General features: G+C 35.4%; 1 long non-coding RNA gene across 1 annotated transcript; it reads right to left on the minus strand.

Annotated features, from left to right (window-relative positions):
* Positions 1-1,582: 1,582 nt before the first annotated feature.
* On the minus strand, positions 1,583-11,396 carry LOC143254477 (uncharacterized). The gene is made up of 3 exons (XR_013030214.1): positions 11,268-11,396; positions 3,756-3,871; positions 1,583-2,467 (listed from the first exon to the last, which is right to left on the minus strand). It is a non-coding gene; the product is annotated as an uncharacterized LOC143254477 (long non-coding RNA).
* Positions 11,397-16,577: the final 5,181 nt, after the last annotated feature.

The following is a 16,577-nucleotide window of genomic DNA, read 5'->3' on the forward strand; positions in this document are numbered from 1 at the left end:
GTTAGTCTACAACATACCTGTATAAAACAGTAGGGAAACAGCTAGTCTACAACATACCTGTATAAAACAGAAGGAGAACAGCTAGTCTACAACATCCCTATACAGAACACAAGGGGAACAGCTAGTCTACAGTATCCCTGTAAAGAACAGAAGGGGAACAGCTAGTCTACAGTATCCCTGTAAAGAACAGAAGGGGAACAGCTAGTCTACAGTATCCCTCACCAATTGTGACGCTACGTTTGTCTGATTACATTATAAGATTATATCATTACTGGTATAACACTCTTAAAACCCTAAAGCGATAACTGACTTTTTCTCAGCAGCGGGTAGCGAACCATGGACTCTGGTTTACAGTTCGGCAGACTTATCACTAGTCCACGTCCAAGTGTTTCACTACGTCTGTTTTTGTCCTCAGTTTTAGTCGTTTAAAATAGATTAAAGTGAACACCTTGTGAGTTTGGTTTGTTTGTTTCGTTAACCAAAATATCCACACAATACAGTATATGTTGTCTGCCCACCGCACGTATCGAAACCCGAATTTTAGCGTTATTAGTCATTACACTTACCAATGACCTACCGGGGGGTGTTTCCTTGAGGGTTAACTCTTCAAAATGTCCACTTTATTCAACATGATGAAAGCTTTTGAAAGCACAATATTGACAGCCCGAAGAATGCAACTTGACACAAGTAGTTCGTTATGGCTATGAACATCTGTTTCACTTACAATATGAGCAATGTTTATCTCTTTTATGGAACTTCTTACTGTGCATGCGTTACACAGGTGCCCTTAATCAAAGTTAGGTGTTATTGATAGATAAATGACCGTACTTGAACAAATGACCGAACTTGTAAAGTGACCGAACTTATACAAATTGATGTTTTTTTATTGTTCCTATTCTATACGTCGGATATTAATAAAGAGAAGACTTAAGTGCCCTCTGGTGGTTTTGTAATTGCGTGCAAAGGGCATGAGAGTAATCACTTGAGGCAATACCGAAAAAGTGGACACCTTTAAAGAAGAAAGAACCGACAACATAATTACACGATTAAATGGGTTTTCATATCGTTGGTCTCATAAAGAAAACTTGTCACCAGCTTCCAGTTGGGCTGGTTCATGTACAAAACTTTAAAGTTTTCCAGATAATCGTTATTGTTGGAGATGTAGTTGTGGTTTCCAATATACAGCCGTACAGCTTGTGTTTAATATTACTTATGTGGACCGCCAACGTCGATTTCATTCATCATTAGATATACACCTGAGAAGAGGAGATCTGTTATGTTATTATAACATAAGAATACTGAAATCTATCTTACATGAGTATTGTGTGTGTTCTAATATAAAAAAGATACAGAACAAACTTTGTGGCGTCAAGAATAGATAAAACAATATTTCATTGTTTCATTACGTAGATAACTTTACGCTATAGTATTACTGTGTAATTCAAAGAAGGAGGTTTTTCTAGGCCTAAAACATTCAAAATTCAGCTTTTTATCTATTGCACTATTGGCTTTGTTTTGTTTTTTTTTCAAAATCTTCGAAGGGTCTCCACGTATCTAAGTCGTTTTCTTTGTTTTTATGTTATTGGTATTTAACAGGACTGTTTTCTGCACTACTAACCCTTATATCTGCAGTTTTATGACTTTACAAACCACAGGCTACTAAGATCCAAATTTATACCCATTACAAGTTACAAAGTGCCTGAATTGTACACTCCAAGAGTTTTTGGCATCTTGAATACCAGGTCTCGACAGACCTTTACGTAAATTAAGGTCGTAGTAGATACATGTGTCATTTCAGTTGAAGTTTTTGAAAGTAAATTTATTGAAAAATACGTTTTTTTTGCTAACACAGGAATTACACTATCTCTCGTAAGAGAATTAGTTCCGAATGTCACGAGTTTCTAACTTAGATAACGAAACATTGTCACATATATTGTCAAACCCTGGCTGATCATCACTGGGCTATAACAAAAACAATGTTGTGACCAGGTTCCTCACACAGTCAGTCCAGCCATGAGTCACCCAGAGTTTTGAATGAAAGGGCTAGAGAGGGAAGATTTGTTTGTTTGTTTTTAAATTTCGCGCAAAGCTACTCGAGGGCTATCTGGGCTAGCTGTCCTTAATTTAGCAGTGTAAGACTAGAGGGAAGGCAGCTAGTCATCACCACCCAGCGCTATCTCTTGGACTACTATTTTACGGACGAATAGTGGGATTTACCGTCACATTATAACGCCCCCACGGCTGAGAGGGCGAGCATGTTTGGTGTGACAGGGATTCGAACCCGCGACTCTCGGATTACGAGTCTAGTACCTTAACCACCTGGCCATGCCAGGCCCGTTGCAGATCATGCACCCGTTGTTGCTAAGTTAACTTGGGGAAAACTTTTAAACGCACGTTTTTAACAGATGCTAGCAAGTTTTTCAGATTCTTGTTAAGTTGCTTTGTTCCACTTGAAACCTTTCACAACCTTTAAAAAAGAAAGGTGAAAACTAATTAACATAACTATAACAATAATAATTCAGTCCTGTAATAATACATTAAACATTTTGAAATGCTATAAATTCAACAATGTTTTTTATTTGATATGTTATGTTGTAAACTATATTTATAGCGTTTTAATTTAGATGCTCGCTAGGGGGCGCATCAAGTTAACGTCAACAAGTTCCTAGAATATTTGGAAATGCTAGTGATCGAAACATTTAACGAAGTGTCAAGAAACTAGAATAGATACATAAATACGGGTAGACGTTCATCTTAGGAGAAGTTAATAGTGAATTAATTTTGTTTTCAATATCAGTAGAACGTGTAGCTTCAGTAAAGCATTTGGCTCAGTGTTAGTTTTCACGTATATTTAGTTGTTCTATCGATTAGTCGTAATATTATATATTTTAAAATTATTCGTTGTACCATGAACAAGGTATTTTCGTTTGAACTTTGTAAAATTAGGCCTATAACAGTACAAGTTACAATAGCATGCAAGCCCGCAGAAAAATTAAAAAAGAAGCAATAGAGTTTTGATCGTTTGGTGGACTGAATTTCAAATTGTTTACACTAAATAATTTAAAGGAACCAGCCCCACGAAAGTCTTAAGGCTCATATGTGTTGACGGCACTCTTTCACGTCACATACCGAGGAGATTCTGAAATTCTTACTGGCCAGAATATAACACAATTAAACAGAGTACCTCGAGCAAGTCGAAAAGATATGACCCAGATAACAACTAACTTACCTCAAAGTTAAACAGTATCTTTTTAATAATAATATACGTGGATATTAAAGAACCTTCAAAGCAGGAGTTAGTTAAATGTATAACTCACTCGCAAGTGTAACAAGAAGAATATAATTAAATATAATCGTGACATTGAATACAGAACGTGCATAAGTGAAACAAATCCATTTCTTCAGTTGTTTATAACCCATTGTATTTTAGAATATAGAGGTTACTTAAGCACGTGAATTTTTCAAAATAAGATGACAATGTTGCCCAAAACCAAAAGATAACAAATGAAATTGAAATTAGAAGGAGAGTAATGACCTACAGAAACGTTTTTATTTTATCATATTTGTGTTGTTTTTGAATAACTTGATTGAAATATACATCGAGTTAAAAAGGTTTATCGTCCCTAAGGACATTGATATAAAGACAGAACAGATATTCTTAAAATTTAAGTTTAATAGCAGTTAACAGCAACAACAAAGCACTTAGCACGTGCTATTGTCTTTCCTTGTATGCGGGTATTAAAGGGTATACTTACTTGGCCTGTCTTGTATAGAACGTCATGAACACCCCTCCGCTTCCCTCGGTTTCAGAACGCCTCATCCAATCATAGTCTTCCATACGCTCAGCAGGTGCAGTATGCAAGATATCCGGCTGTTTTTTTTTAAATAAAATTAGTTATTATTTAATAATGATTACGATAATTCTTCCTGACAAAAAAAGTCCAGCGACATTTATTATGTATATTGTGCTTTCTACTCACAGCGATTAAAACAAAAGTGGGTCAGTTGCTAATTATATTTCGACTAAAAGCAACACAAACTGCCATTCTAAGTTCTCTACGTATATTTATCGTTGTTTAACAGTATATATACTTATATATATATATAAAACATTTTGTTGTACTTTATACATTGCAAAAATATTCACAACAACTTTATACTAAAAAAAACGTTACTTAACCCAAAGCGAATGGGCTCATTACGTTAAAAATATCATAATTATTTATTCTAAAGCAGTACCACCATTGACACGACTTTTGTTTACATTTAATCTTTATTTCAGGCAGTTGAAGAAAAGTTACCTCAGCCACGCCCGTCTCTCAGGGCTGCGTCAATGCTTATAAAAATGTCATGGTTTTTTACTCACAGCTGAGAACTGCTCCACGCAAAAACACAAATAACGTTTAGTTGTGACCGGTTTGTCTCATGAAGTTCATTAACTGAGTGTTTGAAACGTATCAAAAAAAAAAATTTTTCTCTCAACTCTAAACGTGTTTATCTTTTAGTTTGTTGTACAGTGAATTTATGAAGCTAATCTATACGTTTTAGAAGAACCGTATGAATCTGTAGAGATGTGATATTCATAAATAAATCTGTTAATTTTTTGTTAATCGCAAAGCCACACAAGGGGATATCTGTGTTCTGCCCAACATTGGTATCGAAGTTCTATCTTTAGGGCTATAAGCCTGTGAGACTTACCGCAGTACACGATTTGTTTTATATAATCCATTTTGAACAAAGTTATAATTTTTATTATACGTATAGTAAATTAAAATATATATATAACAGAATTTGTGAGAGATATCAAATGCTAATATTGGGTAAGTTTTAACTACAAATGAAGTTCCTTGTGGGATAAAAGATCACGTGACAAATGTTTTTTTTTTTGCTCATAATTCATTCTCTCTCTCTTTTGTTTATGGCCCGGCATGGCCAAGCGTGTTAAGGCGTGCGACTCGTAATCTGAGGGTCGCGGGTCCGCATCCCGGTCGCGCCAAACATGCTCGCCCTCTCAGCCGTGGGGGCATTATAATGTGACGGTCAATCCCACTATTCGTTGGTAAAAGAGTAGCCCAAGAGTTGGCGGTGGGTGATAATGACTAGCTGCCTTCCTTCTCGTCTTACACTGCTAAATTAAGGATGGCTAGCACAGGTAGCCCTCGAGTAGCTTTGTGCGAAATTCCAAAACAAACAAACAAACTCTTTTGTTTACAAATATCTTAAATGTAAAATAGTCTTTCCCTCATCTCACCAAATATGTTCTCCCTTTCACCCGTGGGGGCGTTATAATGTTACGATCAATCCTATTATTCGTTGGTAAAAGTTTGTTTGTTTTTGAATTTCGCACAAAGCTACTTGAGGGCTATCTGCGCTAGCCGTCCCTAATTTAGCAGTGTAAGACTAGAGGGAAGGTAACTAGTCATCACCATCCACCGCCAACTCTTGGGCTACTCTTTTACCAACGAATAGTGGGATTAACCGTCACTTTATAACGCCCCCACGGCTGAAAGGGCGAGCATGTTTGGTGCGACAGGGATGCGAACCCGCGACCCTCAGATTACGAGTAGCACGCCGTAACACGCTTGGCCATGCCGGGCCTCGTTGGTAAAAGAGTAGCACAAGAGTTGGCGGTGGGTGGTGATGACTAACTGCCTTCCCTCTAGTCTTACACTGCTAAATTAGAGATAGCTAGCGCTGATAGCCTTCGTGTAGCTTTGCGTGAAATTTAAACCAAATAAACCAAACTAGTCTTTATAAAGTTTTATATAAAGAAGAGAAACTAGTCATTGGCTTTGTTAATATTTGAATAATAATAATATATAAAGAAAATAACATTTTATTTTCTGTCATACGACGAATGCTGCAAAAGTGTATTAACTGTTTTATAAAGTATCTAAGAATATTTGTTGTTTGTTTCAGTGTTTCCAAATTAACCTAAGAATAATTTATTTAACAGCCTAAGAAAAGTTTATGTTCTCCGGTGGTTAAATGCACGGTATGTTTACGGATTTAAAACTCTAAGATCTGGGATTCGATTCCCCGCGATGGACAAAGCAAATAGCTCAGCGTGGTTTTGTTCTAAAACAAACAAAGAACAGAATACTAAAAACTTTAGAAATAACAATTAAATATTTGTTAACTAGAAGTTGCGCCCCAAAACCCGAAATAACGCGCACAAATTTAACTATGTATAACAAACTGTCGTATCACAGTCAGAATGAATAATAACTCTAAAAAATGTCCAGTGGTTATAATAACTCGTGATTGTTAACAGTTCCTCAGAGAAACATATCACTGCTAAAAAAGGAACAAATATGTTTCACAAAACATATTTATTAAAACGTTATTCCAGATTTTGTTCCTCTAACGGTCTAACCGTTTGTCAGGAGCGAAACTAGTGTTTATAATCACTCATGGGAAGATCTCAATCTAACATTTCATAGTTATTATGTGGTCAGACAAAATCTGTAGTCATCCTGTGGTCAGATAAAATCTGTAGTTATCCTGTGGTCAGATAAAATCTGTAGTCATCCTGTGGTCAGACAAAATCTGTAGTCATCCTGTGGTCAGATAAAATCTGTAGTTATCCTGTGGTCAGATAAAATTTGTAGTCATCCTGTGGTCAGATAAAATCTGTAGTCATCCCGTGGTCAAATACATTGTTGGCGTGAACGTGTTTTACACTTACTTCGCTCGACTAGTAATCTCAGGGTCGCGAATTCGAATTCTCGTCACACCAGACATGCTCACCCTTCCAGCCGTGAGGGCATTATAATTTGATGGTAAATCCCATTATTCGTTGGTAAAAAAGTAGCTCAAGAGTTGTCGGTGGGTGGTTGTGACTAGCTGTTTTTCCTAGTTGGAATAGTTGGTGCGACGGGGATTCGAACCCGCGACCCTTAGATTATGAGTCGAACGCCTTAACCCACCTGGCCGTGTCGGACTCCCATGTAGTTACTTCCCTGATTCCATGTCTTATTATTTTAATATTATTATGATATAGAAACGTGAATCAGATAATAAAGCTTTCTTATATTAACTGAACGTACAAAGATAAATGCTTGTCACTCTGATTAATCATTACGTTTCGCTTTTCCTAAATATTTTATGGCATTACTATTATCGTATTTTACACTTCTATTTAATATTTATTTTTTCTTTTGTGTCTATGCAATGATTTAGCTTCTTCTCGGTAAATCGATGAGCCAAGATCATAGATATGCTCTAACATCCACCGGCTAGAGCCTGGCATGACTAGGTGGTTAAAGCACTCGACTCGTAATCTGTAGGACGCAGGTTCGAATCCACGTCACACCAAACATGCTCGCCTTTTCAGCAGTGGGGCGTTAAAATGTGACAGTCAATCCCACTATTCTTTGGTAAAAGAATAGCCCAAAAGTTGGCAGTGGGTGGTGATGACTAGCTACCTTCCCTCTAGTCTTATCTTACTAAATTAGGGACGACTAGCGCAGATAGCACTCGTGTAGCTTTGCGCAAAATTCAAACCAATCCAACGGCTATTCCTAAGAAACATGTTCCAGCTTAACTTTGTTCCTACAGTGAACTTAAGCTAACTTTCTAAGTAATATAAATTGCTATATAAGTTGTTTAAGTTGGAAATTTATTACCATTTTATAAGTTCACTTGGAATAATCTTTGATGTAGGTAATCTAAGTATTGTGGGATTCCGCAATAAGATACTGGTATAACTTAAAAGCATGGATTTTTTTTTTATTCTTTATTTGTCCAATTTGTAGATGTACGTACAACATAGCAGAAACTACTAAGTGAAACAGAAACCAACCAATGAGGTAAAATATAATAAAATTCACCCATGTGTTACATGTTGTATAAATAAAAGTTGTTGGTTTATTTTTACATTTGTGCACGTGAATTTTCTCTGCCCGAGAATCTACCTTTCGCGGATACTAGATGTTTCTTTCTGGCGAATGTCAGTAAACATGAGTATCATATTATATCCATGTTTGTCCCTTTACAGCTAAATTATAATAACCAGACGTCTGTTTTCTTATACAGTCACAGCGTTGACATTTTATGTAATAAGTTTTTGAAAACGTTCTGCTTTCAATTTCTCCTCTGTGGTGACTTATTTTGTTTACCATACTCAAAGTACATTTCCAGATGACAAACTACACTAACACATCTGTCTTACCTTCACAAAGAGCGATGCCACATAACGTTTGCCAGTTTTTACTGAACATAACGCTTACAAGCCACAATTAAGTAATATTACCTAAAATTCAGCTATTAATTAATTATTAATTATTTTTATATGTACGCATAACGATAAAGCTATCCTTAAATTTAGATGGAATAGATCGAAAACAGTCAGCAGTAAATACCTAATAGTGGGATCTCACTGTCACTCTTATAATACACCTACTGTTCCAAAGTATTGAGTGTAATTTTGTTACTGTTCTTGTTGTGTGTTTTTTATCGATGACAGTACGCGGCACGCTCAGCCCAAGATGCCCAAAAGAAGACAAACTACAGACCATAGTCCTCTCAACACAGCTGTGAATGAAAAAAGTGCGCTATTATAGGGCTTTGAGCGTAAAAACTGTAATTGAAAACAAAGAAGAAGTATTGTGTTAAACATTGCCCAACACACACACCTGTGTTAACTATAGCGCTATAACTCTTGTTGTCATTTAAACACAAAATGTTTTATGCCTTCTGAAAATACAAATGGCGTTCGGTTTCATTTGAAAGTTGTATTTTTACGACGACTTTCGGTTTGGGCCGTTCAGGAGAGACACCTGGTGGAAATACGTTCATCAACCAACCCATCTGTTTTCCATTTCGATAGTTCACGATGCTTCTATTGTTTTGAACTTGAGTTTTTTGGTATTTTTTTTTATTTTACGCAAAGCTACACGAGAACTGTATGCGCTAGCCGTCCCTAATTTAGCACCGTCAACTCTTTGACTACTCTTTTACAAACAAATAGTGGAATTGAACGTCACATTATAAAGCTCTCACGGCTGTTTGGCTGAACAAGGATACGAACCCACGATCCTAAAAATTACGAATCAAGGGCCCTAATCATCCGGTCATGCCGGACAAACTGAGTAATGGTGTTGGATGGAAATCTGTGACGTCAAATTGTCCATTATGATTGTCATGGAGAATCTACCCTGACTCTTAACTGAAATCCCATGCAGTGATGTCGAGAAATCCCACTTGTAGAGAAAAATATATATGTAAAAACAGGTCGTTTGGGGTGAGAAAATTTTTTTACGTACAGGAGCGATCAACGTTTCGACCTTCGGTAATTGTCAGGTTCACAAAGAAAGAAAGAGGTAACTGACCGGAAACTGACCACATGTTTGAAAAGGGTTGTGTAACTGAGTGTCGGAATGTAGAAGGCGTGCTTAGATATTTGAATATATAATTTTATATTATTTATTTTATTATTATTATCTATTATATTATTTTTAATATAGGTATAAAGGTATTCCTATAAAGGTAAAAACGAGCCGTTTTTACATATATATGAAATTCCATACAGTGCGCAAGGAGTGGCGGTCTATTCCACAAAGATATTACGAATGTTCAATAGTAAGTTTCAGTAGCAGAAGACAAATTATAATCAACCTTAGTTAAAGTAAATCTAAATCAAATTTAAATGATATTGCGATCATAAATGGTTATTCCATTTGTTGTGGTAATATACTTACAGTAAACAAGTGAAAAGTTGGCACACAATTTTCATATAGTAAATTAGTGTGCAGGGCTGTGGATCTGAAGGTCCATAGTTTTAGCCTAGTTGCGCTTTGCAGCTTTGGTGTCTGTTAAGTCTTACTTCATGGATGCTGTTGATTATAGTTACCTCAGTTCAAAATTAATTACGATTACTTCATAAAACACACTAAGTTAGATAACCAGTATTTTCTGTATTGTTGTCTGTCTGTTGATGACCGCCAATCTACTTAACTCATCGTAGTTTTAGGAGGGATCAAACCCCGAATTTTAACGTTATAAGCCAATTAGCTGAATGTTTCATGTTATGAAGATCGTTACCAGGTATGTATTGTAAGAGGTAAGACTATATAACAATATTTATGTCGTCTTACACCTGCCTAAAAACCGGGTTTCGATACCTTCAGTGAGCAGAGCACAGATAGCCTATTGTGTAGTTTTTTGCCTAATAGCAAATCCCTTTTTGTTCAAAATTTTTTCAACTATTACCATATATTTGTAATTGTATTAACATGGTAAATTTTGGACATTTAATAATTTTTATAACACGAACTGTTTCTCCCTTTTCTCTAAAGTGAATTTAACAGGAGTATGTTTTGAAAAGTGTGTGGTATTTAACAAGAGTATGTTTTGAGAAGTGCGTGGTATTTAACAAGAGTATGTTTTGTAAAGTGCATGGTATTTAACAAGAGTATGTTTTGAAAAGTGCATGGTATTTAACAAGAGTATGTTTGGAAAAGTGCATGGTATTTAAAAATAGTATATTTTGAAAAGTGCGTGGTATTCCACGGAGGTCTGGAGAGAAAGGGTATTTATATTGGGGATGTTTATCACACGACTAGTTCACATAATGTTTACAGAGTCTGTGTAAACAATAAGCAGAATTAAACAAAAGGAAATCCTGGCTCGGCTTGTCAGGTGTTTTAAGGCGTTCGACTCGTAATCTGAGGGTCGCGGGTTCGAATCCCCGTCGCACCAAACATGCTTGCTATTTCAGCCGTGGGGGAGTTGTAATGTTACTGTCAATCCCATTATTCGTTGGTTAAAGAGTTGCCCAAGAGTTGGCGGAGGGTCGTCATGACTAGCTGTTTTTCACTGCTGTCTTACACTGCTAGATTAGGGACGGCTGGCGCAGATAATCCTCGTGTAGCTTTGGGCGAAATTTAAAAACAAAACAAAAATAATTTCCTCGTGGTCAGGGAAAGGGTAATTTTCGCGTTTTTATTAAAACGTCAATATTAAAAAAAAACCTCTTAGAACTTAACTCATTTTCTGCATGTTATTTACTGTCATCTAAAAGCCCAGTTTTACAAGTAAACGAATATTTTAAGAATCTTGTTCACAAGTGTTGGCTGAGTTACTCACAAAATAAAAATATCATGTTATTCGTTTTCGGACAGAAGACAGTTTAACAAGTTTAAAGATAAATTTCCATACAACAACCAAGCTTGTACTTCACTTCAATTAACTACGAACTTTCAAGACACTAATTAGAACAAAAGAACTGGATTACCAGTAATCACCTACTGTCAAACTTGTCATACCTTTTACTAGACTCTAGTTCCCCCCTGGTTCAGCGGTATGTCTCCGGATTTACAACGCTAAAATCAGGGGTTCGATTCCCCTAGGTGGGCTGAGAAGATAGTCTGATGTGGCTTTGCTATAAGAAAAACACACACATACTCTATTCCATGGAAACAGCATCACGCCCTACCTGACGTCATTCCTAAGAACCACCTTAACTTGACACTTTATTTTTCCTCGTGTTGCCAGGTTATTTTACTACCAGATGGTAATGACTAGAATGAAGGACAACCACAACTGATAAGCCTAAAACATTAAATGTCAAAAGAACAAACTGGAAGCTGTGAAGAAAACAATGAACTTTATAACTAAATATGAACGTATTGTACGTTGAACAAACTTTACTCTTCAGACTAAATGAAGTTACATATTTTTAACATCAGACGCTACAAAACGGAGGCTAAATGAAACTACTCACTTCTTACAGAGGAAACTATAAACTTGGAACCAAATGAAACTACAGAACTAAGATATAATGAAAGTGAATACTTTTAACAAAGAAATTATACACTTGAGAATCAAGTAAAGCTAGAAACAACCGTAAAAAAAGTCATGAACTTAGAAAACTAACTTAACACATGATTCAATAAAACAAAATAAAACAAATATTACCCCACACCAGAACCTGTTGCTATTAGAAATTCTAGAACTTGATAATTTGAAATAAATAAAAATCTTCAAGTTTAAGTGATTAAACCCTGTTGGACACAAGATTGCAATATCAGTAAAAAAATCAGATATATTTACACAGTTACACTTCGTCTGTGAAAGGTTTGAATTGTCAGTAAATTTCAGATTTATTTACACAGTTACACTTCGTCTGTGAAAGGTTTGAATTGTCAGAAAAAGTCAGATTTAGTTACACAGTTACACTTTGTCTGTGAAAGGTTCGAATTGTCAGTAAAAGTCAGATTTAGTTACACAGTTACACTTCGTCTGTGAAAGGTTTGAATTGTCAGTAAAAGTCAGATTTAGTTACACAGTTACACTTCGTCTGTGAAAGGTTTGAATTGTCAGTAAATTTCAGATTTATTTACACAGTTACACTTCGTCTGTGAAAGGTTTGAATTGTCAGTAAAAGTCAGATTTAGTTACACAGTTACACTTCGTCTGTGAAAGGTTTGAATTGTCAGTAAATTTCAGATTTATTTACACAGTTACACTTCGTCTGTGAAAGGTTTGAATTGTCAGTAAAAGTCAGATTTAGTTACACAGTTACACTTCGTCTGTGAAAGGTTCGAATTGCCAGTAAAAGCCAGATTTAGTTACACAGTTACACTTCGTCTGTGAAAGGTTTGAATTGTCAGTAAAAGTCAGATTTAGTTACACAGTTACACTTCGTCTGTGAAAGGTTTGAATTGTTAGTAAATTTCAGATTTAGTTACACAGTTACACTTTGTCTGTGAAAGGTTTGAATTGTCAGTAAAAGTCAGATTTAGTTACACAGTTACACTTCGTCTGTGAAAGGTTTGAATTGTCAGTAAAAGTCAGATTTAGTTACACAGTTACACTTCGTCTGTGAAAGGTTTGAATTGTCAGTAAATTTCAGATTTATTTACACAGTTACACTTCGTCTGTGAAAGGTTTGAATTGTCAGTAAAAGTCAGATTTAGTTACACAGTTACACTTCGTCTGTGAAAGGTTTGAATTGTCAGTAAATTTCAGATTTATTTACACAGTTACACTTCGTCTGTGAAAGGTTTGAATTGTCAGTAAAAGCCAGATTTAGTTACACAGTTACACTTTGTCTGTGAAAGGTTTGAATTGTCAGTAAAAGTCAGATTTAGTTACACAGTTACACTTCGTCTGTGAAAGGTTTGAATTGTCAGTAAATTTCAGATATATTTACACAGTTACACTTCGTCTGTGAAAGGTTCGAATTGTCAGTAAAAGTCAGATTTAGTTACACAGTTACACTTCGTCTGTGAAAGGTTTGAACTGTCACTTAAAGTCAGATTTATTTACACAGTTACACTTCGTCTGTGAAAGGTTTGAATTGTCAGTAAAAGTCAGATTTATTTACACAGTTACACTTCGTCTGTGAAAGGTTTGAACTGTCAGTAAATTTCAGATATATTTACACAGTTACACTTCGTCTGTGGAAGGTTCGAATTGTCAGTAAAAGTCAGATTTAGTTACACAGTTCCACTTCGTCTGTGAAAGGTTTGAACTGTCACTAAAAGTCAGATTTAGTTACACAGTTACACTTCGTCTGTGAAAGGTTTGAATTAAGAGTAAAAGTCAGATTTATTTACACAGTTACACTTCGTCTGTGAAAAGTTTGAACTGTCACTAAAAGTCAGATTTATTTACACAGTTACACTTCGTCTGTGACAGGTTTGAACTGTCACTAAAAGTCAGATTTAGTTACACAGTTACACTTCGTCTGTGAAAGGTTTGAATTGTCAGTAAAAGTCAGATTTAGTTACACAGTTACACTTCGTTTGAAAGCTTTTGCATCTTTCAGTTTTTTACAGGAATAAAGGGAGACGGAAAACTATCTTGAGTTACAGATTTCAACAAAATCATCATTCATTCGTCTGAACTGCTGAAAATATGTCCTATCACAGGGTGAGCAGGAAATCTTTAAAAACTGCTTCAATAACAGAACATTGTCAAAGCATACCACGTTTATATCGCAACTATTTCTTCATTATACGATATAAAGTTAAACAATGCACAAAGAACGTTTTCTGATAAGATCAAAATGGAGTTTTCATTTCTTTTTCGGTTGTCGGCCAGGAAATCACGTGTTTTGATTGAAAAGCACCCACTATTATGCTTATACCTTTGTTTTACTACGATGTGATTCTAACAAGTTTGGAAAGGGCAGGGAAAAGCAGACAAGTCCAGTCACCGGTAGGAACGTGTGAAGCCTAATAGGCATATGCGTCATGAGATTAGTTTGAAACGGTTGGCTCTTCAAGCGGAATGGAAGCCAGTTTCAAAACCCGAACGACAGTTTTATACAGGTTCAGTCATCGTTTATACCACGTTCAAAGCACCGGTTCCACTATGATTCCCGAAACTAAGCAACGTCTGGCCCGGTCAGTACTTGAGAGGGTGACAGACTGGGAATACCAGGTGATGAACACACTTTTTATAGGTCACGTGCACGTAATCCTCCTGGGTTTCTAAAATTCAACATACCCAAATATCCACGAAGAAGAAACAAAGCAGTTCAGCCTCATATAATTATTAGATAAAACCATTTTCAAGAATATGCATATTAATCAATACTAAGATATCAACAGAGACAGGTACAGCTAATAACAGTACATTATAGTTAGATACCAACACAGACAGGTACAGTTAATAACATAACATTGTGGTCAGATATCAACAGAGACAGGTACAGTTAATAAAATAACATTGTGATCAGATATCAAAAGAGACAGGTACAGTTAATAACATAAAATTCTAGTTAGATATCAACAAAGACAGGTACAGTTAATAACATAACATTCTGGTTAGATATCAACAGAGACAGGTACAGTTAATAACATAACATTCTGGTTAGATATCAACACAGACAGGTACAGTTAATAACATAACATTCTGGTTAGATATCAACAGAGACAGGTACAGTTAATAACATAACATTCTGGTTAGATATCAACAGAGACAGGTACAGTTAATAACATAACATTCTGGTTAGATATCAACAGAGACAGGTACAGTTAATAACATAACATTCTGGTTAGATATCAACACAGACAGGTACAGTTAATAACATAACATTCTGGTTAGATATCAACAAAAACAGGTTCAGTTAATAACATGACAGTGTGGTCAGATATCAACAGAGACAGTTACAGTTAATAACATAACATTGTGGTTAGATATCAACAGAGACAGGTATAGTTAATAACATAACATTGTGGTCAGATATCAACAGTGACAGGTACAGTTAATAACATAACATTCTGCTAAGATATCAACAAAAACAGGTACAGTTAATAACATAAAATTCTGGTTAGATATCAACAGAGACAGGTACAGTTAATAACATAACATTGTGGTTAGATATCAACAGAGATAGGTACAGTTAATAAAATAACATTGTGGTTAGATATCAACAGATACAGGTACAATTAATAACATAAAATTGTGGTTAGATATCAACAGAAACAGGTTCAGTTAATAATATGACAGTGTAATCAGATATCAACAGAGACTGGTACAGTTAATAACATAATATTGTGGTTAGATATCAACAGAGACAGGTATAGTTAATAATACAACATTGTGGTTAGATATCAACAGAGACAGGTACAGTTAATAACATAACATTGTGGTCAGATATCAACAGAGACAGGTACAGTTAATAACATAACATTCTGGTAAGATATCAACAAAAACAGGTACAGTTAATAACATAAAATTCTGGTTAGATATCAACAGAGACAGGTACAGTTAATAACATAATATTCTGGTTAGATATCAACAAAGACAGGTACAGTTAATAACATAACATTCTGGTTAGATATCAACAGAGACAGGTACAGTTAATAACATAACATTCTGGTTAGATATCAACAGAGACAGGTACAATTAATAACATAACATTGTGGTTAGATATCAACACAGACAGGTACAGTTAATAACATAACATTCTGGTTAGATATCAACAGAGACAGGTACAGCTAATAACAGTACATTATAGTTAGATACCAACAGAGACAGGTACAGTACATTCTGGTTAGATATAACAGGTACATAATATAACATTGTGGTTAGATATCAACAGAGACAGGTACAGTTAATAACATAACATTGTGGTTAGATATCAACAGAGACAGGTACAGTTAATAACATAACATTCTGGTTAGATATCAACAGAGACAGGTACAGTTAATAACATAACATTCTGGTTAGATATCAACAGAGACAGGTACAGTTAATAACATAACATTCTGGTTAGATATCAACAGAGACAGGTACAGTTAATAACATAACATTCTGGTTAGATATCAACAGAGACAGGTACAGTTAATAACATAACATTCTGGTTAGATATCAACAGAGACAGGTACAGTTAATAACATAACATTCTGGTTAGATATCAACAGAGACAGGTACAGTTAATAACATAACATTCTGGTTAGATATCAACAGAGACAGGTACAGTTAATAACATAACATTGTGGTTAGATATCAACAGAGACAGGTACAGTTAATAACATAACATTGTGGTTAGATATCAACAGAGACAGGTACAGTTAATAACATAACATTCTGGTTAGATATCAACAGAGACAGGTACAGTT

This window comes from Tachypleus tridentatus, chromosome 6 (genome assembly GCF_004210375.1).
Source record: "Tachypleus tridentatus isolate NWPU-2018 chromosome 6, ASM421037v1, whole genome shotgun sequence".
NCBI classification, from domain to species: domain Eukaryota; kingdom Metazoa; phylum Arthropoda; class Merostomata; order Xiphosura; family Limulidae; genus Tachypleus; species Tachypleus tridentatus.